The 24,840-nt window shown below is 36.3% G+C and overlaps 1 protein-coding gene across 1 annotated transcript in view; it reads right to left on the bottom strand.

Moving 5' to 3' along the window:
• Positions 1–3,840: 3,840 nt before the first annotated feature.
• The window catches only part of PGBD2 (piggyBac transposable element derived 2), an 85,828-nt gene continuing 64,828 nt past the window's right edge, over positions 3,841–24,840 (bottom strand). Inside the window, exons 4-6 of the transcript XR_005371284.1 lie at positions 16,887–17,005; positions 10,757–10,904; positions 3,841–4,030 (exon numbers count right to left, since the gene is read on the bottom strand). The gene's annotated coding sequence lies outside the window, so the exon portion shown is untranslated. The remainder of the gene's footprint in view (positions 4,031–10,756; positions 10,905–16,886; positions 17,006–24,840) is intronic.

Here is a 24,840-nt window from a genome sequence, read left to right as displayed (position 1 = left end):
ATTCTTGCTGTCTAATATATTCATTTCATGATCTATAGATCTTCCTTTACAATATATTTAGGATATTATTTCTAATATTCAGATAAAAGTATCTTCTAATATCCACTGGGATTTCTTCTTCAATGCTTTATTTACATTTATTTCTAACTGCTTATTTTGAAATAACTTTGAAGTTAAATCTGCCATGGTACAGAGAGGTATATCTTTACACAGCTTAGTTTTTTAAATAGACTCATCATAGCTCTTTAACACTGTAATAATAATCAGTATGCATTTTCTAAACAGAGGGCATTGTTATGCAACCATATTGTAACGATTAAGAAAATGGACACGGAGATCATTCTCTCACCTTCTCTACACACCATATACCAGTTATACCATTTGTTTCAGTCATGTCCTCTAAATCATTTTCCCCTTCTAGTCCAGGCTGCAGTATAGGATCATGCTTTGCTGCATATAGCTTTCATATGAATTTCAGGTCTTCATTTTCAAGTGTATGGAGAATTTTCTCCACCTATTATCTTCTAGATTTAACTGCATTGAGTTTACACCAAGACTTAATAGCATTTTAACCCTCTGAAATTTAAGACTGCCCTAACATAAGGTCAATTAATTTTTTTTCATGTTTGAAAAGAATGCACATTATTATTGGGTGCAGTGTTCCTTAATGTCCACATAGTCTTTAGGTTATTTGAATCTTGGCGGGATATCCTGATTTTTAAATCTGCTTGTTTTGTCAATTATTGAAAATGTCAACATTTCCCACTCTATGGATTGGTCCATTCTAAGTTCTGTTACTTTTTGTTATATATTTTAAGGCTATGGGCATACATATTTAGAACTGCTCTATCTTTTAAATGAAGAGACCCCTCTATTGGATAAAGTGTCCCTCTTTATCTCAAGGCACTTTGATATAACAGCTTGCCTCTGATTAGTGTTATGTGGTGTATCTTTTTCCATTGTTCTTTCTACATACTTAGGTTTTAGGTGCTCCTCTTATAAAAAGCAAATGGCAGATTTTCTATTCTCTTTCTTATCGAAGCCAAAAATCTTTTAATTTGGAACATTTTACCCATTTCCAGTTATAATTACAAATATATTTACAGATTTACCAACTTAGCAAGTCCTTATTAAATCCCATCTGTTCTTTGTTTTTCTTTTTTGGCCTGTTTTTAGACTGCCTAATGATTCCACTTCCCCTCCCTGTTAACTCTGATAATCCTAGACACTTCTACTATTCTTTTAGTAATTACTCTAGGCATTATAAAATACAGATCTACACTTACTATCTAATACTAATTTGTACTTTTTTTATCATCTTCTACAACTATCCATGAGTCTTACAACACAAACTCCATATTCTCCCAAAACATCTATTGTGTAATATACAAAAAACACTGTAAGACATTTTTGTTTCCTAAGTCAACATTTATTTAGATTTACTCATACTTACCATTTTAATTGCTCTTCATTCCACCATTCATTAACTACCATTTCTCTTTTGCCTAGGTATACTTTAGTGAGGGTTACTGGGAATATATTATCCCAGTTTATTTTATCGAAATGTCTTTCATTAATCTTCATTTTAAAAAAATGTTCAGAGTATAGAATTTTACTTTTATAATTATTTTCTTTCTGTATTTTAAAAATATTTCTTTTTTTATCCTGCTGGAGTTTTATGGCTTCCTAAATATGGGCTAGACATCTTTCTTCAATATTACCACATTCTAAGCCATTATGTTCTGTCTTTATTTTTATTTATTTATTTATTTATTTATTTATTTATTTATTTATTTATTTATTTATGATAGTTACAGAGAGAGAGAGAGAGGCAGAGACACAGGCAGAGGGAGAAGCAGTCTCCACGCACCGGGAGCCCGATGTGGGATTCGATCCCGGGTCTCCAGGATCGCGCCCTGGGCCAAAGGCAGGCGCCAAACCGCTGCGCCACCCAGGGGTCCCTGTTCTGTCTTTAAATGTTGCTTCCTTCCCATTCCCTCTCTTCTCCTTCTTGGCCCCAGTTACACCCTGTATTACTTCCACTTTCTATCTTTTTGTTTACCGTGCTTCATTCTGGGTATTTTCTTACTTTCCTTCTAGTTCATTAATTCTCTTTTCCAGCTACGTCAAATCTGTTACAGCCACTAATGAGTTAATTTCAGTTATGGCAATTTTCAGTTCTGGACTTTCCATCTCATTCTTTTTTATAGTTTTCATTTCTCCACCCAAATTTTCCATTTTGTCTCTTCAATATAAAAAGAGGTAGCCCTAAGGGTCTTTTTATATTATTTATTGTATCTGCCAGGTTTTGTTCATGTTGTCGAATCTCCTAGAATACTTGATTACTTCTAATTATGTGTTGGACCATTTTGCAAAGTTCATTACTGAATAAATCTGAGACAGAGGATGATGTTTTTTCTCTTCAGGAAGGATTTATATTTAATTCTACCAGGTACATCTTGGGGTACCAGTATGATTTCAATTTACTTCATCTTTGGGTCCTGAAGAATTTGATGTTGAGGCTTCAGTCCCAGTCATGAACTATTTAGTACCAAATTCATCTTTACTTAAACAGTGTAGACTTTCAGAATTCCAAATCAAGGCAAGGAAGAGGAACCTTCAATCCCTGTAATCCCTATCTTCTCATTCTCAGCCCTGTGGCCTATCAGAAGTCCTGGTAAATGCATCAAAGAGGGAAAAAAGCTATTATTTTCTCTCCCCACTCCAATCTGGCCTCGTAATTCTTTACTACTAAGCTCTAGATTTTTTATCAATGACTTCTGTATTTTGTCCAGGTATTCTTGTTATCCTCACTGGTATGGTTTGGTACAAATTGTCTAGTCTGCCATTACTGGGACCTTAGATCATTTCTTCCCTTTTTCTTTCCTTTTTTAGTCTTTATTTAAATTCCAGTTAGTTAATATATGGTGTATCAGTTTTAGTTGTATAATTTAGTGATTCAATTTTTTTTTAATTTATTTATGATAGTTACAGAGAGAGAGGCAGAGACACAGGCAGAGGGAGAAGCAGGCTCCATGCACCGGGAGCCCGACGTGGGATTCGATCCCGGGTCTCCAGGATCGCGCCCCGGGCCAAAGGCAGGCGCCAAACCGCTGCGCCACCCAGGGATCCCTAATTTAGTGATTCAACACTTATATACAACACCCAGTGCTCATCACACCAAATGCAAACCTATCATCTATTTAACCCATCCCCTCACCCACCTCTCTGGTAACCAATCATCAGCTTCTGAGCCTAGACCATTTTAATCTATTTTGTTTATATTAATCAGAATCTTACTATTTAAATAAATCAGTGGCTGCTGACTCAAATGCCTGTGGGAGGTCAGATTTAAAAATAAGCTTCTGCAGGAATTATGATGAATTGGGAAACCCGTGCCTCATTCTACAGAACACTGAAGTGAATTCCACTCAATGCTGACAGGAATATGGGGCTAACAAGTTCCATTTTCTCAAAAACCCAAAGACCCAAATTTTTTTTCTGAAGGTAAAATCTCCTCACTTTACAACACTGGCAACAAATTCCATTTATTTTCAAATAGTGTGCAGGCCAGTGGTTCTCAATTCAGGGTGATTTTGTTCTGCAGGGCATTTGGCAACATCTGGAGACATTTTCGGTTGTCACAACTGGGATGATGTCACTGGAATCCAGTGAATATAGGTCAAAAATGAACCTAAGCACCATACAATGAACCTGAAGCAACCCCCAGCCAACAAGTATCAACAGTGCCCAAGTTGAAACATCCTGGAACAAGCCAACATACTGCTGGCCAAAAAAACTTTATTTGTTGACTGCCATTTGGCTGGGGTTCCAGCAGTCCTCTATTCCTCATATAGCTTATTATAAATGTGGGTCTATAATTAAAGATGTCAGTACCTATGCTCTTTATGCTCTAATAACTGGCAGTCCCGGCATGCCAGTTTGTCACATGTTTCACAGTAAAGCTTTAGCTGTTCCTTCTTATGAAAAGGACAAAACACTGGTTGCTGGCTGGTCACACCCACTGCCTCTGTAGAAAATAATGGCAGGCCAAAAGAAGAAAATTAATGTAAGTGAATACTACATAATTATTAAATTGTTTTAAATTTGAATCCATTGAGATATAAAAGAGCTATAAACAGTTCCACCAACACCATCACTACTACTGGGCTTTATATATATTAAAATAGCATTGTACGCTGACAGATGGTAGCTACACCTGTGGTAAGCAGAGCATAATGTATAAACTTGTCAAATCACTATGTTGCACATCTAAAACTTATGTAACATTGTGTGTCAACTATACTTTCAATTAAAAAAAGAAAAAATATATTAAGTATTCTCAGCATTTTAGAAGGAAAACATAAATAAGTTTTTCTCTCCAGAAATTCAAATTAACCCAGGAGAAAAAGAAAAGTATGTAGTTAAAAACATGCTTTCTGTAATTAATAAGTCTTTTTTTTTTTTTTTGAGTGTGTAATTAAGAAGTCTTAAGAAAATAGCCCAGGTTAAGTGAGTGTGAACCAACTAGATGTTTTCTACTTCAAATATGGGAGAAGACGGTTTTAAGTGGAATTCAGAAATATCTAATAAAAATGTATAAAGAATGTGTTGAAAAACTTATTTTCCCACTTTTGTAAAAATCCTTCCAGAGTATACCCATGAACACAGAAATAATCATAAAGTTTTCACTACATACTATTGTCCTCCATGTAACTTTAATTTTCTTTCTTTCTTAAGAAAGAAAGCAGGGTTGGGGGGTAGAAGGAGGGAGAAACACAATCTCAAGCAGACTCCATGACCAGCATGGAGCCCAACAGGGGGCTGGATCTCACAACCTGAAGACCACAATCCAAGCCAAAATTGAGAGTCCACACTTAATTGACTAAGCCACCCACGTGCCCCAGCCATGTAACTTTTTAATGAGCAATGCTTATGTCATAATGTTAAATTAAAAAAAGAATACAAGTACATGTAATGATTAAATATAAATACCAGTTATCTCACTAATAATTATAGGTGAAATCCAAACATTTCAGAAATAATTCCACTTTCAGCAATAACCACCACTATTAGTAGCTTGGTATATGTTCTTCTGGCTGTTTTCTATTTATATTTAGCTATATACATTAGTAGGCACTTTGTTTTGTAAAATTAAAAAATGACACAAACTATCTTATAAGATTTCTTAACTCTTAGATACCTTTCTTATTTTGAGAGACAGCATGCGTTCACACACACATTTGAGCAGAGGAAGGTCTGAGGGAAAGAGAGAACCTCAAGCAGACACCACCGCACTGAGTGTGAGGCCAATATGGGGCTCGACTCACGACCCTGAAATCATGACCTGAACCCAAAATCAAGAGTCAGATGCTTCACTAACTGAGACACCCTAGTGCCCCTCTTAGATACCTTTCTGTGATAGTAAATATGTCGACTTATTTATTAACTGCATAGTATTTCATCAAATGAATATAAGCTCTGCACTGTTTCTCATTTTTTAATATTGTATGATAATGCTGAAATAAACATATAAAAGTATAAGTCATTGAATGTTTCCACAAATCAATTCCAAGTAGCACAACTGTTAGGTCAAAGGGTGACTTCTACAAACATACATGATCCTCAAAAAAAAACTTGTACCAATTTGTATTCTTAACGGTGTAGAGTGGCTATTGCCTACATTATTAACAGTGTTTTGTCAGTACTTTTAATCTTTGCCAATCTTACAGGAAAAAAAAAGATTTCACTATCTTTAGACATATTTCTTTAATAACTGAAACTGGACAACTTTTCACACTAATCAACCATTTGTATTTCTTCTAAGAATTGTCTGTTCACAACCTCTGCTATTTTTTCCAAGTGTCTTTCTTACCAATTTGCAGACACATTTGATACATTGCTTGCCAAAGATTTTAGAAATATTTTCTCCAGTCTGACTTGATTTATGTCATTTTCCCAAAAAGATCCTTAAAACATTTTACAGAAAAACGAATCTGATTTTATTTTATATGACTTTAGTTCTAAAGAACTGCTTCTAGAAAGGCTTTTTCCTAATTATAAAAAGGTTTATTTTTTTTTCTTAGAGTGAACTTACATGGTTTCTCCTTTTAATATAAATTTTGTATTTATCTAAAATTTATTTTCACATAGAGTTTACCCTTGAACAACACAGGTTTTAAGTGCCTGGGTCCATACACATGGATTTTTCTTGATAAAAACAGTATGGTTACTATAAATGTATTTCCTCTTCCTTTTAGTTTTCTCAACATTTTCTTTTCTCTAGCTTACTTTGTAAGAACACAATATAAATACACACACATACACTTCTTGCAAAATGTGTTCTAGGGTACCTGAATGGCTCAGTTCATTAAGCATCTGACTTCAAATCAGATCATGATCTCAGGGTCCTGGGATCTAGCCAGCATCAGCTCCCTGCTCAGTGAGAAGTCTGCTTGTCCCTCTGCCCCACCTCCCACTTGTGTGCACATGCCTGTGCACTTGCACTCACACTTACTATCCCTCCCAAATAAAGTTTTAAAAAACAGTGTATTAATTGACTTTTACCAGTAAAGTGGCACTGGTACTAGAAGCAGTTAACTGTAAAGTTCTGAAGAATCAAAGGTTCACAAAGTGGATTTTTGACTGTGGAGGGTTCAGCATCCCTAAGCCTCATGTTATTCAAAGGTCACCTGTACTATCAATATTTACAAAAACCTTATGTTGTATGCCAGCACGTAGAAAGAATTCACGGACTCACATTTTCTGATCATAATAAAACTATACAGTTGAAACAGGAAACAAACAAAAACTCCAAGCAATGAGAACACTTTTGTTTTCCTTTTAATGAATTCTTGGATTCAGAATAACCAGACTGTTAAGGAATTTGCTTTTTGCATTTAATATGCATTATGGCCTCCTTTCCATATCATTATTTATAATGCACCAAAGTAATAAATAACACAAAAATTCATAAGTCTAGGATTCAGAACCATAAATGCAGAATACTTAGATTTCTTTTTTAAACTAAGTAGGTTCTACACCCAATGTGGGGCTTGAACTCACAACCTGGAAATCAAGAGTTGCATGCTCTACCACCCGAACCAGCCAAATGCCCCCATAAATGCAGAGTATTTAAAATATAGTAGAAATCAAAGTGGCAAATTATATCAAGCTTTAAACATTTATAATTCTACAAAAAATAAATATCAAGTATTTATGTCAAGGAAGTTAGTATTAGAACTTTAAAATAAAACTAAGGTAAGCTGGGAGAAATTAAAGAAAAATAATGAGCTAAAGATATACATAAAATATAATTAGATAAATTTCAGAGCAAATGCTTCTGTGGATAAAAACAAAAAGATAACGTACATCTAGTCAGATCCAAAAATAGGCAAAAATGCATTAAACTCATATGAGTTGGAAAGAAGGAAAATAACTGGAGAAAATTAGCAATATAGTAAAAGACTATTAAAAGCACAACACATCAAGACCAAATGCAATTAATTCTAGCAATGCAAAAATGGCTCACTATTATAATGTGAATATCCTAACAGCTCCCCTGTACCCTTCTCCTTAATGTGCATGTCATGTAGACATCACAATAAATAGAGTGACCATACATCTTTAGTTGGCTTAGGTCATTCTAGTTTGTGCCTACTATCCAACAATAACTATAGAGCTTCTGATTTAGGTAATTAGAATATCCTATCACCCATTTATAGACTTCCTTTACTTATTGAAGAATTTGGATCCTGACTCAGTCATCCTTCTAGTCCTCAATGTCATCATCACTCTGGATGATTTAGAAGTCCACATCGATTACCACAAAAAAACAAGGCTCTCAGACTTTCTCATCTCCGGAGACCTAAAACTCCTTTAGAGCTCCTTACATCATGGTCTCACCTTAGACTTTTGACGGCCCATAAGTGCTCCATTTCTATAATCATAAGTTCAAACATCTACTCTAATAACTTCAACTTTCTAACCTTCCAACTACTCTCCCTGGGGCTCAATGATTTCTAGGTTCTTAACAATTTCTTTCATTATCAACTTACACCATCAATTTCATTTCCTTTATACTGTGGAGGCCGAGAAAAATCAAGGCCATCCTACCTAAACTTGAGCATTAGCACAAGTACAGCCATCTTAGGCCCCTGTGAATAAGAGCTGAACTTTACAGGAAAAACTGCAGAATGTCCTCAATGTCCTCGGCAGGGAATCCCATATCAGAAAGACAACAGAGCTCAGAATTGCCCTTGGCAGAGAATCCCATATCAGAAAGACAACAGAGCCCACCCTGTGGTAGAAAGTCCTATATTAGAATGAGAACGGAGCTCAATGCCCTTGAAAGCCCCATATCAGAATGTAAACAGAACTTGAGAAATTCCTCCACACCTTCTGAAAATCTCCTAGACCAGCCTATAAAACACCCAGCTGTAACCCACTTCGGGGTCCAAGTCCCTGCTCCCCTGTGTCGGGTATACTTGGACCCAAGTTCGAGCTTGCTAATAAACCCTCGTGCGCTTGCATTGGTGTCGGCTCCTTGATGGTTTCTCGGATTCACAATCTTGGGCACAACAATACAGTTTAAAAAAAAAAAATCGGGATCCCTGAGTGGCGCAGCAGTTTAGCGCCTGCCTTTGGCCCAGGGCGCGATCCTGGAGACCCGGGATCGAATCCCACGTCGGGCTCCCGGTGCATGGAGCCTGCTTCTCCCTCTGCCTTTGTCTCTGCCTCTCTCTCTCTCTGTGTGTGACTATCATAAATAAATAAAAATTAAAAAAAAAAATTTAAAAAAAAATCCTTCATTTAGTAAATGCCATTATTTTTACCTCCCACTCTATTGAACTTCTCCAACACCTATCTAGATAAACCCCAATCCTAGATAAGTTTGATTCTTCTCTATACCTACAAGTACACTGCTGAGGCCTGATGGAGGAAGTTTTATTTTATTTTATTTTATTTTATTTTATTTTATTTTATTTTATTTTTAAGATTTTTGTTTATTTACTCATGAGAGGTGGAGGTGGTGGGCAGAGGGAGAAGCAGGCTCTCATCAAGAAGAGAGCTCGATGTAGGATGCGATCTAGGACCCCAGAATCATGACCTGAGCTGAAGGCAAACGCTTAACTGACTGAGCCACCCAGGCACCACTCGAGGGAGGAAGTTTTAAGGCCTGTATATGCAATGTAACATTGATGCTACCAAACTGTTTCTGAAGCTGAAGCTCTCTTTTAACTGGAGTCATTTCAAGTATTCCCCACATTCCTTACCTTTTAATCCTGTTTCCTCTGCTCTGTTTTTCAATAGATGGCTGAATTCACAAAAAAAGAGACAAGTCTTTCTAGCACTAATCTATTTAATTTATCCGAATCTATACTTGGCCTCTTCTCTTTTTGTCTTTTCCTCATCAGTGTCCTCAGAAATTATAATCCCACTTCCCTTGTCACCAGACTCCTAGCCTCATCTCTTATTCCTCCTCCCCCTGAATCTTACTCTCCAGCTATAGTCAACTGTCTCTCTCTCTAGATATTTGTGCATGTACTTCACTTTTCCCCACTCCTCTCCTTCCTGTGATAAAACTCTATTTCTCCTTCAAGCCCCAGATTTCGCTTCCAACCTAAATCCCCAAATCTTGAGTTTGGGGCTTCTTTCATGTGCTTCTACAGAACTTATGAGGCCAATTTGTTTGTAGCTTTCATCATACTAATAACTCCTGTGGGGCAAAATTATCTGTTTTATTCACTTTCCATCTCTAATGCACAGCAAAGTTCCTTCGAATACAGAATAGATCTATGAATACTGGTTGACTTGAATTAAAGGCAATAAAGCAAAAATTAAAACCAAAAAATAATTTTTTAAACAAAACTATATTAATGAGCCATAAAAACAAATGAAGTGTGATAAACACTACAACATAGATAAAAGCTGAAAATATTGTGATATAAGTCAGACAACAAAGGACAAATGCTATTTGATTCTACTTGCAGAAATAAGCAAATTCGAACAGACAGATTAGAAGTCCACGGGGTAGAGGAAAGTGGGGAATAAGCATTAATATATAGTGGGTATTGTTTCTTCCTGAAATGATGAAAAAACTTTAGAAACAGGCAGTGGTGACAGCTTCATAACATTGTGAATGCCATTAGTGCACTGTACACTGATAAAATGAATGTGTATATTAATGAATTATACACTTAAAAATGGTTTAAATGGCAAGTTTTAAGTTACATATATTTTACTATAATAAAACAAATTATTAGTAAACTTTACATTTTAAGTCATACAATAAAAACTGAGAAACTGTAAGTCACATAAAAGGCAGAGCTTCTTTAGTTATCTACATATCAAATATCACAAAACAGGATTTCCATAATGGTATCAGGCTTATAAATTTTTATTAAGCCCACCTCTTGTCATACCTTAGAAACAAGAGAAGTAATAAGAGAAGCTAAAAAAGTTTAAAAAGCAACTCTTTTTTTCTTCCATTTCCTATACATTTACACCAAATTATAGCATTTAAACGAAAAGGGGGATTGGGAGTATGAATCAATATAAGGCAGAAAAATTTTATATCTACTCATATTCAACAACATTTGGAGGTCTTCAAATTTCAATTACAATACAGACCTCCTTATATTAAAAAACAAGAATGCATTTAACACTTACAATGGTATCAAAACAAAGCCAGGAAAGGAAGATAGAAAAGAGGGGGAAGGTTAGAGACCAAAAGAGATTAAAGCCAGTTTATTACCTGGAGATACTTCCTCCTTCTGTCTTACAGTGTGGTCTTTTGTGAACTTCACTCTTTGATGGGCTCTGATGCATGTCTTGCAGAGCCACTCAACACATTCTACACAAAACCCATTAGCTTCTGCATTGTCCTCACAGCTTGTGCATACCTAATAAAAGAAACATGTCACATCAATTTTTAAGAATAACAAAAAGGTGGTCAAAAAACTAGTCATATATTGGGACGCCTGGGTGGCTCAATGGTTGAGTGTCTGCCTTTGGCTCAGCTCATGATCCTGGAGTCCCAGGATCAAGTCCTGCATGAGGCTCCCTGCATGGAACTTGTTTCTCCCTCTGCCTCCCTTTCTGTGACTCTCAAGAATAAAGAAAATCTTAAAAAAAACACAAAACAAAACAAAACCTACTAGTCATATAAAAATGATATACCACTCATACTGGACTCTATCAGCTATCCTGACAGTGTTTGTAAATTTAAACTGACATGTTTTAAAACATAAACATATGAAATGGAAATATGGCATTGTTCTTCATTCAATATATCAAATATTCCAGGCACTATGTTAAGGTACAATGATGGAAAAGCAAACATGGGTCCTGCCCTTATGATACCGAGTCTTGTGGATAGGAGTGTGGGTTGATATTCCAGTTGCCCACTTAGTAGTTAAGTAGTCTTGGGCAGGTTACTTAGAATGCTTATCTTTATTTTTTTTTTAATTTTTTATTTACTTATGATAGTCACACACACACACACACACAGAGAGGCAGAGACATAGGCAGAGGGAGAAGCAGGCTCCATGCACCGGGAGCCCGACGTGGGATTCGATCCCGGGTCTCCAGGATCGCGCCCTGGGCCAAAGGCAGGCGCCAAACCGCTGCACCACCCAGGGATCCCACATAAAATATTTTAAATGGAAGAATAAAGGAGATTAAATGGCTGCCTATAGGATAGAGAAGAAATAAGGTATATGGGTAGATGAAATAGCAATAGAAGCTTGAGTTCTCTCAATACACTGTTTTATAGATTTTACTTTAGAACTATAGAAATGTTTTATATATAGTCCTACAAATTTAAATTTAAAAAATTAAATCTCTAAACCAAAAGCAAATGAAACAAATGAATCTGCCTATCAAGTGGTGGCTTAAATATTCAGAGAATTATTTATTTCAAGTAACTTTAGAATATTACACTGAATGTTAACTAATACATTTTTTTTTAAATTGAAAAAAATACGGATTTGACTATTTCTTATGCATACATGTAAGTAATTGCTGGCTTCCTTGCTTTCTATTTTGACAGAAACAGCTCCATAACTTCTACTTTCAGTACCAACTCTATTTTCCATAGTCTTACTCCACAAACCATATTCATGCTGAGCTGGTTCCCATATTAGATTCTTTTCTTTTATTTATTTATTTTTTTAGATTTTATTTATTTATGCATGAAGACAGAGAGAGAGAGGCAGAGACACAGGCAGGAGAAGCAGGCTCCATGCAGGGAGCTAAACCGCTGAGCCACCAGGGCTGCTCCCATATTAGATTCTGACAATAGACGGTCTGGAGGAGTACTGCAGTGTCAGAGGAAGAAGGCACTTCATCATCTTATTTGTCTATTTGCTTGCATTTTCTGTGTATATCATGCCAATCCATGAACTTCACCCCGGTGATGGCAAGTGTATTCCCACAGTAGCGCTTAGCCCTGGTTTGCAGTGTTGTTAATCCTCACAGAACCAGCTTTGGAGATACTACCACCACAGGCCTACTCCTGCTCTGCTAAGATCTGTGGTCCCAGGGCCAAAAGCTCAGACACCAACATGAGCTGAGCCAAGCAGCCTCTTCAGATGTTTCAACTGATGTTCTACAAGACCCTTCTTCTAACTTTGACTCTCTTTGTTCTCTGAGCTGCTTCTTTATAGTTGCTAGCTCTATGATACTTTTAAGTATTTTTTATTCTTTCAGTAAACAAGTTTTATCTAGTAAACAATTCTTATTTTTAAGAATTAAGATAGTTCCTGATTGTACCAAAACTAATATATCCTATAACATATATTTCGAGAAAACAAATAATGATGTCAATGTAATTAAGAACCAAGATTTCCAATGTCAGATTAAGTGAGATAAAATCAAAAAAGACCTACAAATCTAAACTGGACTTATAAATATCAATATGGTGTAGTGGTATATTTGCTTTTTCTTTCCTAGATAGGCTGCTTATCTATTTTCAGCAATTAGACACCCATTACCTCACATGGAAGCACATTTTATTTATGGAGAGTACACTATTGAGCCAAATGAAATCTATTTCTCTTCTTAAGGTCTTCTAGCTACAAGAATCTTAGAAATAGATGTTATATCCTCTTCTCAGTAACTTCTCATGAGCCTCAATCAGGCTATCAGTTTGCTTAGGAGTGGAATACATTCACCTTTGATAATCACACTTTATTCCCTCTGCCGAATTTGAGTTTTCAGCACATCTATGACTCTACTGATAACTGGGCAGTCTTCTCAGTACTATTCACATGACAGGGCAGGGAAGGGGAACGGTGGTGAGCCTTCTGTGATCCTCAGCAGGGTCAAGGTAGAACCTCAAAGACTGGCTGAACTGGAGAGGATAATGGTCATCCTATGGGAAAGCCCCGAAGGCACGGCTACAACCCTTATTTCTCACATACTCTATAGGACACCAGGTCAAACTATTAGTTCTGTGGAAAAAATAACAGCAACAGAAACATGACTTTGGACATTTGGGATCACATAAAACGAATAACTGTACACTGAATTTTTACACTATCATCTGGTGGTTTTGGCACTAGGGGGGACATGGTTTTAATTTTTTTGGTACAGCCACTTGCTGTCAGAGCTTCTCGGGTCATTTCTCACATTTTTGCTACAGAAATCTGTTCACTTGGTTAATACATTAATACACTAAGACTAAACTTGCTTACTTTTCTGTTAAACATTTGCACCATCACTTTTCTAAAATCCTAGCCTTCTTAAAAACACTAGTTTCCTTACTAAGCTTAACAGTTTTCTATCATCTAATACTTACTTTGTATTCTGTTTATCCCCTTCCCTGACACTTAAAGATTTCAGAGACTCTCTCTATTGCAGATCCTTAAAATTTCGTGTGTTTGAGGTTGATGAGCTTCTTAATAAAAAGATGCTTTAGAGAGGATCCTTTGCCTGTTCCCCAGGAGACACTACGTGGCCTAAATTCAAGACCAAACCTGATGGACTTGTTTATTCTTTTTTATTCAAATGTAATTAACATAGTGTTATATTAGTTTCAGGTGTACAATTTTATGATCCAACAATTCTATACATCACTCAGTGCTTGATACAGTTAAGTGCAGTCACTTCTCTTTTTTCAATAAAAAGTATTTGCTAAATCATTCTCCTGCAAGGCCTAGAAATATGACCAACTCAGTGGTGATGAGTACCCTTGGCACCCATACTGTGGTCTCCAGATAGATAGCATTTCCAGCTAAAAGGAATCAAAGCCCCTAATATCTTGTGAAAAGAGAAAGGAAGGGAGATAGCAGTGACTACTGCAATTGTATCAGAATGACTCAGGAATCAATGTGAGGCTCCTTTTGCCAAGATGGCACAATTTGAGCATCAATAAGAACAACTACTACAACATATTTTGTGTTAAAAATCCATTAATTCATAATAACACACACGTACACACAACGTGTGTAGTCAACCTCTGAAGAATGCTAAGAAACTAGGTTACTACTCTAAAAATCAGCAAATAAAGGAAAAATAAATCAAGTGTTTAATCTACCTTTCCTTGATAACCAAAAAATAAATGAAGGAAGCCTTTGGTTTCTCTTCCAGTTAAGAAAAACGGGAAATCACAGAATGAGAATGTCACAATTTTCCAAGTGCCTAATATAATATGGGGTCGTGGCAATGATAATTAATGGCCACTGACATCAGAAAACAGAAAGAGAACCAAACTCCTATGCCTCCTGATTGAAGTACACTCAGACATATGGATGAAAGTATTTTTTTAATATTTTATTTATTTATTCATGAAAGACACAGGTAGAGAGAGAGGCAGAGACACAGGCAGAGGGAGAAGCAGGCTCCACGCAGGGAGCCTGACGTGGGACTCGATCCTGGGTCTCCAGGATCACACCCTGGGCTGAAGGCGGCACTAAACCGCTGAGCCACCAGGGCTGCCCAGATGAAAAGTATTCTTACACCACCACCCCCTCACCCAATGGAACCTGAAACTAAATCAGTCTCTACATTTTTATTGCCAGTGTACATAAGTGACTTTATGAAGATGGTCAGCAAAATGCAGAATAAGGCTAACTTTACATGACTAAGACCCAGTTTATCTAACAAATAGGTTAAAAGGGAGGAAAAAGAAAACCAATAAAGTGAAAAGGTAATTTGAGATTAATTAAAATATAGGATTGAGAACGTCAATTGTGTAGACCTTATTGGCTCCTTACAAACCACGGTTTTAAAAAAAGAAACCAAAAATAAATAAATAAATAAAAATAAATAAAAATAAAAAAAGAAACCACAACAATTAGATACGTTATCACTGGATGTTTGATATATAAAGGAATAACTAATTTTTTTACATATGAAATTAATGTGGTTATGTTTATAAAACTTACTTTCCCATAGAAAATGACTTATGGGTTAGAGGATATAATGTCTGGGAATAACTTCAACAAAATACAATGTGTGGTGTGGTCAGGGGGAGGGTGCTGTCAGGTTAAACATAAAACAAGAATTGATGACTACTAAGCTAGTAACCTGTACATGGGAGTCAAGTGAAACTGTCCCTCTCCTGGTAATGCTTAAAATTATCTATAACAAAAAGGTTTTAAACTTCTTCAGCTACAAACTTTCCTCAGAGCTCCAGTTTGACCACGGATGACATTACCTTAGTCTTATAGGCAAACTCAATCATATTCAAAACCAATTCTCTAACCACTTCTCTGCCCCCTTTCTCTCTGTGAAAAGCACCACCATCCTAGTAATGGGGTTCCTCTCACTTCCACATCCAATCAGGTATATCAAGCCCTGTGTAGACTTCTTCCCTTCCTTTCCTTATTGCCACCAGACTAGTTCAGATCTCTCTATCTTTTGTCTAGTGCTTCCTTCATCCCACATTATCATCTCTCCCATCTTCATGGGATATTCCCATAAATATTCCCATGATATTCCCATGAATAGTCCCAAAATATTCCTCCAAGTACCCTATTCCTGAACCAGGTTTAACACCCTCCCCCTCACTTATCTACAGCAAACATGTCAATTTGGACTTTGTCTCTAGTTTAATGGATCATAACTTCTTCCTATTATGTTTCTGTGACAAAAACAGAGTAACTAAACTTACCAAAACTAATATTATACAGAGGCATAAAGCAGCCTCTTAAATGTGTCCTTCAGATTAGAATCCCTTCTATTCTCTGGGGTATTTGGGTGGCTCAGCAGTTGAGCATCTGCCTTCGGCTCAGGGCGTGCATGATCCCAGGGTTCCAGGATCAAGTCCCACTTCAGGCTCCCTGCATGGAGCCTGAAGTTCCCTGCTTCTCCCTCTGCCTGTGTCTCTGCCTCTCTCTCTTTCTGTCTCTCATGAATTAATGAATAAAATCTTAAAAAAAAGAAAAAAAGAATCTTTTCAATTCTCATCTTATCATCATCAATTCATATTGGATAATAACTATTCTGTTGATTATACTACTTTACTTTTGAATTTCCTGGACTGAGCATTCACATGCATTACTACAGTTCATCTGATAAAGTGATGGAACTAACAAAGCATATCTAGTATAAATATAATCACATATGAAGCAAAGTGACATGACAATCTGGAAGACAAAAAAGAAAAATCACTGGTATTCACAGGGGAACTTTCAGAGTCTTAAGTACTTCGCACTGTAGCTGACATAATTACATTTTCATTCTTTAAAGCTGGTTCCACAACAATTAGAAAGTTTATTCCCTGCACCAAGCCCTGTTTAAAGTTACTGTTTAAAATATTACATAATTATTGATAGACATAATGGTCAATGTCAAACACCTTTTATTTTAGAGTCTGTCAGGAGTTTAGGATGTCTCAATAGAAGGAAGCAAAACATTTAAGACTTAATTAATACGCTTACCTGATTAGACTTTTCTACTGTACTGCTGGGAACCTCAGTAGTGTCCTTCACAAAAAAGTTATCTATGTTGTCTCTCTCTGCACACTCTTGGCTGCAAACTGGACATCGAATGACTCCAACTGGGAAAAACAAAATGGCGTTCTAAGATTTTTTTGGTTTCCACAGCATAACGATTTCATTGTCTGTATATAACTGTAAAATGGTCATGGCAGTAAGTTAACATCTGCCACCACGCAGTTACAAAAGTTTTTTTCCTGTGATAAGAATTTTCAAGATCCACTCTTCTAGCTACTTTTTAAAAAAATGTACATTCAATTTACCAACATATAGTGTAACACCAGTGCTTATCACATCACATGCCCTCCTTAATGCCTGTGACCCAGTTACCGCAGCCCCCCACCCACTTTCCCTTCAGCAAACTTGTTTCCCAGAGTTGAGTCTCTCATGGTTTGTCTTCCTCTATTTTTCCCCCATTCAGTTTCCCTTCCTTCCTTTACAGTCCCTTGCACTATTTCTTTTATTTCACACATAAGTCAAAACATGTGATAACTGTCTTTCTCCAGTTGACTTATTTCACTCAGCATAACACCCTCCAGTTCCTTCCACGTCAATGTAAAAGGTATTTATCCTTTCTGATGGCTGAGTAATATTCCATTGTACATATACACCACATCTTTATCCATTCATCTGTCAAAGGACATCGTGGCTCCTTCCACAATTTGGCTATTGTGGACACTGCTGCTATGAACATTGGGGTGCAGGTGTCCCCTCATTTCACTACATCTGTATGTTTGGGGTAAATACCCAGTAGTGCAATTGCTGGGTCATAATTCTAGCTACTTTCAAATAAGCAATATAATATTATTAACTACAGTTACCATGCTGTACATTACAACCCTATGACTTATTCATTTTATAACTGGAAATTTGTACCTTTGACCCTCCTCATTCTTTACCCGCTCATGACACTTTACATCTTAGGCAATCACAATTTGTTCTCTATATCCATGAACTCTCATTATAAATTTAAATACAAATATACTAAGCACTAAGTGAGCACATCTCATTCAAATTGTAACCGAGTTCTTTTATAATGTCCACTCTCTTCCAGGTCATACCTGCTATTACTTAACACAAAGCAATTCAGTGTGTGTGTGTGTGTGTGTGTGTGTGTGTGTGTGTGTATATACATACACACACACACATACACGTATGTACACATATACATATATCTTACACTTAATTTAATAATGAATAATACTTCATTATTTTAAATGATATGCCCCTTCAATAACCCCATGCTGCTCTTTTTATTGTTTAGTAATTTCCCCTGGTAGTGGTTTTCAAATATGGATGTGCAGAACAATGTGGGAGATTTTTTTTTAAAAAATAGAGACTCTGGAATCCCTGGGTGGCCCAGCGGTTTAGCGCCTGCTTTTGGCCCAGGGCGCAATCCTGGAGACCCGGGATCGAATCCCACATCAGGCTCCCGATGCATGGAGCCTGCTTCTCCCTCTGCCTGTGTCTCTGCCTCTCTCTCTGTGTGTGTGACTATCATAAATTTTTTTAAAAAATTTTTCCTAAAAAAAAAAGTCCATCAACAGTAGAAACGAAATACTGTGATATATTCAAATAGTAAAATACACCAATGACATCACTACACTTTAACTACAGACAACAACACAACTGAATCCCAAACAATATTATATTAAGTGAAGAAGTCCTAGAATAATACATATACCATTCAAGTTAAAAAAAAGATCCAATACAATTCAAATAAATTATTATATAGGAAAGCATACACAGATGACCAACTATAAAGAAAAGCATGGGAATGATTAGCATACAAGTCTGGACAGTGGGTAGGCCCAGGAAAGAGCAAAGCAGCAGTAGCAGCTCCTCTCCAGTACTAACTTCAAAACATGTCTATTGTTCAACTAAACTGCTTCCAACGCTGAGAAGATGGGTGCAAATGAGACCTCAGGCCTAGTAAAAAACCTGCTTGCTTTTGTCAGAGCTCTCTTCTAACTCTAGACTAGCTGCTAGGGTACTAGTAGCCCTCAGAGGAACCCAGCTCTCATAAATTAATAAGTATAATCCCCATCTTACAGATCAGAAAACTAATCACCATCACTTGCCCAGGGTCATACAACTACTAAGTGGCAAATCTGGGATTTGAATCTAGCCTAATGACACATCTTGTATACATTTTACATGGAACATATTAAAATAAAAAAAATAGGGATCCCTGGGTGGCGCAGCGGTTTGGCGCCTGCCTTTGGCCCAGGGCGCGATCCTGGAGACCTGGGATCGAATCCCACGTCAGGCTCCCGGTGCATGGAGCCTGCTTCTCCCTCTGCCTGTGTCTCTGCCTCTCTCTCTCTCTGCGCCTCTCTCTCTCTCTCTGTGACTATCATAAAAATAAATAAATAAATAATAAATAAATAAATAAATAAATAAATAAATAAATAAATAAAATATGTTGCTTAAAACCACATAGACCTAGGTGCCTCCTTTGGATTAATTGCTCTATAACCCCTAAAACCTTTTGAGCCTCCATTTCCTCTTCTGTAAAACAACAGTAAATGATAATCATAATAGTAGTTACCATATTGTGAGTTTCCTGTGTTCCAGTTGTGCTACATGTTTCACACTCATCAGAATAAATTTGAGGTAGGACTGTTCTAAGGATTCTATGAATAAATGTATAAAAAGGGCCTAATGATGTCAAGCTGGTTACTTGGTAAGCCTGTGCATTATAATTAAAATCAGATAACAGGGGACTCCTTCTGAAAGGATCAGCATGACTTCATCTATCTGATTTCCTCAAAGTATGATCTACTAATGCTACAAATGAATTCAGGTTAATAAAGGCACCTCTACCTAAAAGTACCAGTAGGAAAAGAAAGTGCATAACTAAAAGTAACAATGGGACTCAATGTTGAATGTATCTTAAATTTGTGTCTCAAGTTTCATTCCAACCACACAATTTAAGAGTACAAGAAAAACAAGACACTGCATACTATATAGTAAGTAACTGAATGCCTGTATGAAAAAAGGGGTTCTTTTGACACGCCATCCTGGGAAGAATGGGAATACTATAAAAACATAATTCAACTCCCATTTTTGAAAGGGAAAACGTGAGATCCAAAAGGCAAGCAGGTAGTCAACTTTAAAGAGAAAAGCAAATGTATCTCACAAATGCTATAAATTGCTTCTTTTAGCTAATACCAAAAGTAAGAATATGGAGTATGTGCTGGGGAGAAGCTAACAAGGAAATCACCTATTAAATTAACACTTCATTATTATATTTTTCTGCATTTTAAAGGAAAAGGACTAAATGATGATCTGTCCATGGTCCTATCGATGCCACTGATGTATGCTTCCTACTTAAACATACATACATACACATGCATTTAACAAAAGACCTAATTAAACGTTATCTACAAGAAATCCAATTAAATACGCACACAGTTTAAAAAAATAAAAAGGACAGAAACAGATACACATTCAACAATAAGCCTATAAAACCTGGAAGACTTTACCAGATATAAAGTGGGACAATATATTATGATAAAGGGGTAAATTCCTTACAAAGACATAAACAACTTGAACAAAAGAATCAAATAACTTGATGCAAATGATGTTTAAAGAATACCCAATGATAGCAGAATACATATTAACTGTGTCTGGAATATATACCCAGAAATACCATACGTTGTGCAACAAAACAAGTATGATTAAATTAAAAGAACTAAAAACGCAAAACATTGTTCCATGATCACAATGAGATTAACTTAGAAATTAGAAATAGAACTGGAAAATCCCCAACTACGTGGAAATTGAACAACTTATTTCCTTTTTTTTAATTTTTATTTATTTATGATAGTCACACACAGAGAGAGAGAGAGAGAGAGAGAGAGCAGAGACATAGGCAGAGGGAGAACGCAGGCTCCATGCACCGGGAGCCCGACGTGGGATTTGATCCCAGGTCCTCCAGGATCGCACCCTGGGCCAAAGGCAGGCGGCCAAACCGCTACGCCACCCAGGGATCCCGAAATTGAAACAACTTATTTCCATGTTGATTAAAAAAAAAAAAAAATCAACGATCTAGGAAACTTCCATGTCAAGAATCTAGAAAAAGAACTGTAAATTTATCCCAAAGAAAGCAGAATGAAGGAAATATGAGTAGAAAAACTATTGGGAAAGAAAGAAAATGGGAATAAAGGAAAACAAAAAAGGCAATGAAACAGAGTTAGTTTGGGAAGTGAGGGAGGACGGGTTGTTAAAATTAATACTCTAGCTAGACTTATCAAAAAATTATAATGAAAAAAAATCAAATAAAATAGAGGCCATTGTACAGACTTTGTGGACCTTAAAGTAACAGGAGAATACTGTGATCAACTTGATTAAATGTACTGATTCTTTGAAAGACAGAATTACCCCAATCTTAAAAAAAAAAAAAAAATAGAAAACCTGAATAGCCCTGTATCAATTAAAGAAACTGAATTTGTTTCCAAACGTTCCCTCAAAGAAAAGTCTAGCTCTAGAAGGAACCACTGGTGAATTCTGTCAAACATAAAAAGAAGATAATATCAGCTATAAACAACTCTTAGAAAACAGAGAAGAAACACATTTCTCATCTCATTTTATAAGGCCAGTAATGTCCTGATACTAAAATCAGATGCAATCATTAGGGCAGGACAGAAAAGTACAGATCAGTATGTCTCATGAACAAAGATTAACAAAAATCATTAACAAAATATCAGAATATCAAGGGAAGAAGAAACACATAAAAAGGATAATACATCATGGTTAAATAAAGTTTATCATAGAAATGCAAGGCTGGTTGAGCATTCAAATCAATTACAGTAATTCACTACATTAACAAAATAAGGAGAAAAGTCTTAGTATGATCATCCGTGAAAAATTCAGCACCCATACAAGATACATTCAGTATCCTAGGAATAGAATGAAACTTCCTCAACCTGATAAAAGCCATGTTTGAAAATCTTACACATAACATATTTAATGATGAAATACTAAATGCTTTCTGGTGTGACTTGGAAGAAATCAAGGACTTCCACTCACAACTTCTATTCCAAGCTCTTTTAATTAGTACAAAAAAGGCAAGATAAAGAAATAAAGGGTAAACAGGTTGAAAAGGATAAGTATAATTGTTTAAAGTCACAATAAGCAATCACCTATGTAAAAAATTATAAAGCATACACACACAAAAACAAACCAAACAAAACACATGACATAGGAACATTTTTATCAAATTACTTGTTAGTCCTGTATAATGAAACTAAGAACAAAAATTAATGATCACCCTTAAGAGAGACATTAAACATGTTCCTGGAATGGAACATTCAACATGGTTAGGATATTCCTTCTCCCCAAACTGAGCTAAAGATTCAGTGCAATTCCAATTAAAATACCAGCAGGCTTTTTGTAGAAACTGACAAACTGAGGCTAAAATTTATATGAAAATGCAAAAGGACAAGAATAGCAAAAACAATTTGAAAAATAAATTTGGAGGGCTTATGTGATCTGATTTCAAGACTTACTATAGAGCTACAGTAATCAAGACAGGATGGTCTTTATGTAGGGACAGAAATACAAACAGTGGAACAGAATGGACTCCAGAAATAGACATATACATATAGAATATAAAACAAGTATCTTAATCATTGTCTCAGAAAGGCTTGAGAGCAAATACAACAACTAAGAATTTTGCAGAAGTGAAGTGATAAATCCTACCAAGAGAAAAATCTTAAAAGCAAAAAAAAAAAAAAAAAAAACAGTCGGCTTATCATCAAACAAGACAAAAGTAAGACCGATTGCCTACTTCTCACCAGCAACAATGTAAATCAGAAGACATCTTCCAAGTGTTAAAGGCATCTTCCAAGTGTTAAAAACAATAATTGCCTTGCTAGACCTCTAAACCCAGCAGAAATATCTTTAAAGATCAATTAAGATAAACAACTTTATGTGATCTGGCCAGTCAACCTCAATACTATTCTACTAACAAATCTTTACTAGACATTCTTTGCTTCCTGATGCAATATGAAGCATATTCTTCATATGAATATGAAGCATCTTTATGGAGTACTATTACCAAACAAGATTCAGCCTGAATTTAATCACCTAAACTTCTAGTTGAGAGGAATGACTTAAAGAGCGTATGAGGAGGGACGCCTGGGTGGCTCAGCAGTTGAGCACCTGCCTTTGGCTCAGGGAGATCCTGGAGTCCCGGGATCAAGTCCCACATCGAGCTCCCTGCATGGAGCCTGCTTCTCCTTCTGTCTGTGTCTCTGCTTCTCTCTCTTTCTCTCTGTCTCTCATGAATAAATAAAATATTTTTAAAAAAAGAATGTATGAAGAAACACCACAGGAATGCAGAACATAAAGTATTTTATCACTCCAACTGATGGGTTCTCTGCAAGTCCAAATAATAGAATAGGGAGAGGAGAGGAAACTATTCTAGTTTAAGAAAGACTTAAGAAACACAGTAACTAAATGTGCTTAGTTAATCCTTGACTGGTTTCTGGTTTGAACAAAATAGCTGTAAAGGACATTTTGAGGACAAGATAGTTAATATGAAAACGATGCACTTGTCTTAGAATAGTAGAAAACAACAGCTATGCTAACTACCCATGATAATGATATGGGATTATCCAGGCAATTGTTCTTATTTTGGAAGATTCAAGTTGAAGTATTAAGGATGAAATGCCAAATCTGTGATTTACTTTAAAATAGCAGTAAAAATGGCAGCAAAAGATGTCAAAAATATGGCAGCTTCTAGGGTTGGTCTCTCCACCAAAACAAACATTAAGCTGGAAAAACACTATCAGAATCCACTATTTTAGAACTCTAGAGTCACTCAGACACTTATAGCAACCAGAGAAGTGCTTAATAGAGACAGAGGCTGTTGAACTTTGGTAAAAGAGCTACTTGGGTAAACCAGCTACCATGCCTCCTTCTTGAATCATGTTGCATTGTGGGTATAGCAGCCTGCATTCCTCAAGTGGCTGGCTGGTTCCAGAGGGACAGTAGGATCTTGAACTCTAAACTTAATTTTGGAGTTTTGTGATTTGGGTAGTACGAGGTTCCCCTGAGGGTCAGCTAGGATGGCTGGCTTTACTCAGCACCCCCAGAAAACAGCAGCTTCTTTGGTGGCACCTATCAGAACATCTAAACAGGCATATACACTTAAAAAAAATTCCACACATTAACAACAGAACTTCTGAGATGTCACAGGCTGAGTGCCAAGATAACAGGTCAGTAATGGGCACAAGGAAAGCTTTGTGAAAAACAGTTTAGGAAAGCCACTATACAAATAGGCAACTGAAGACCTCAACAAGCAACAAAATCAATTCCTGAAGAGAACCTGACTTCCAAAGTTACCACAATATACTACTCAAAATGTCCAGGTTTCAACAACCAAAAATATAAAGTATTTAAAGAAATCAGGAAATAGAATTCATTCATAGGAAGCAATAATTTGACAGAGATGGCAGATCTGAACAGGCAGAAGAAATAATCAGCAAGCCTGAAGGACAAGTCAGTTCAAATTATCCAGTATGAAGAATAGAATGAAAATAATGACAAAGAAAGTTGAACAGAACCTGAGAGACTTGTGAGATAATACAAAAAAATAATGGTTGAAAATAGCCTAAATTTGATGGAAGTCATGAATCTACATATCTAAGAAGTAGGGGGTTGGGAGTGGGGGGGGGACCCCAAGTAAGTTAAACACAAAGAGAACTGGCGATTATGGTAACTCTAGAACTCTAACTGTCCCACTCCTCCTAGATTGCTGATTTTTGCTTATTGATGGAGGGAACAGTTCCTTTGTGACTTTTATTAACGATCTTGCAAAGTATGTATGTATTCCTTTTGAAGTTTCTGTTCCATGCTGTCTGATGGCCAATCACCTGACAAAGATTTC

This window comes from Canis lupus, chromosome 16 (assembly GCF_011100685.1).
Source record: "Canis lupus familiaris isolate Mischka breed German Shepherd chromosome 16, alternate assembly UU_Cfam_GSD_1.0, whole genome shotgun sequence".
NCBI classification, from domain to species: domain Eukaryota; kingdom Metazoa; phylum Chordata; class Mammalia; order Carnivora; family Canidae; genus Canis; species Canis lupus.
The sequence above is the reverse complement of the archived record's forward strand: the minus strand, read 5'-3'. Positions and strand labels throughout refer to the sequence as shown.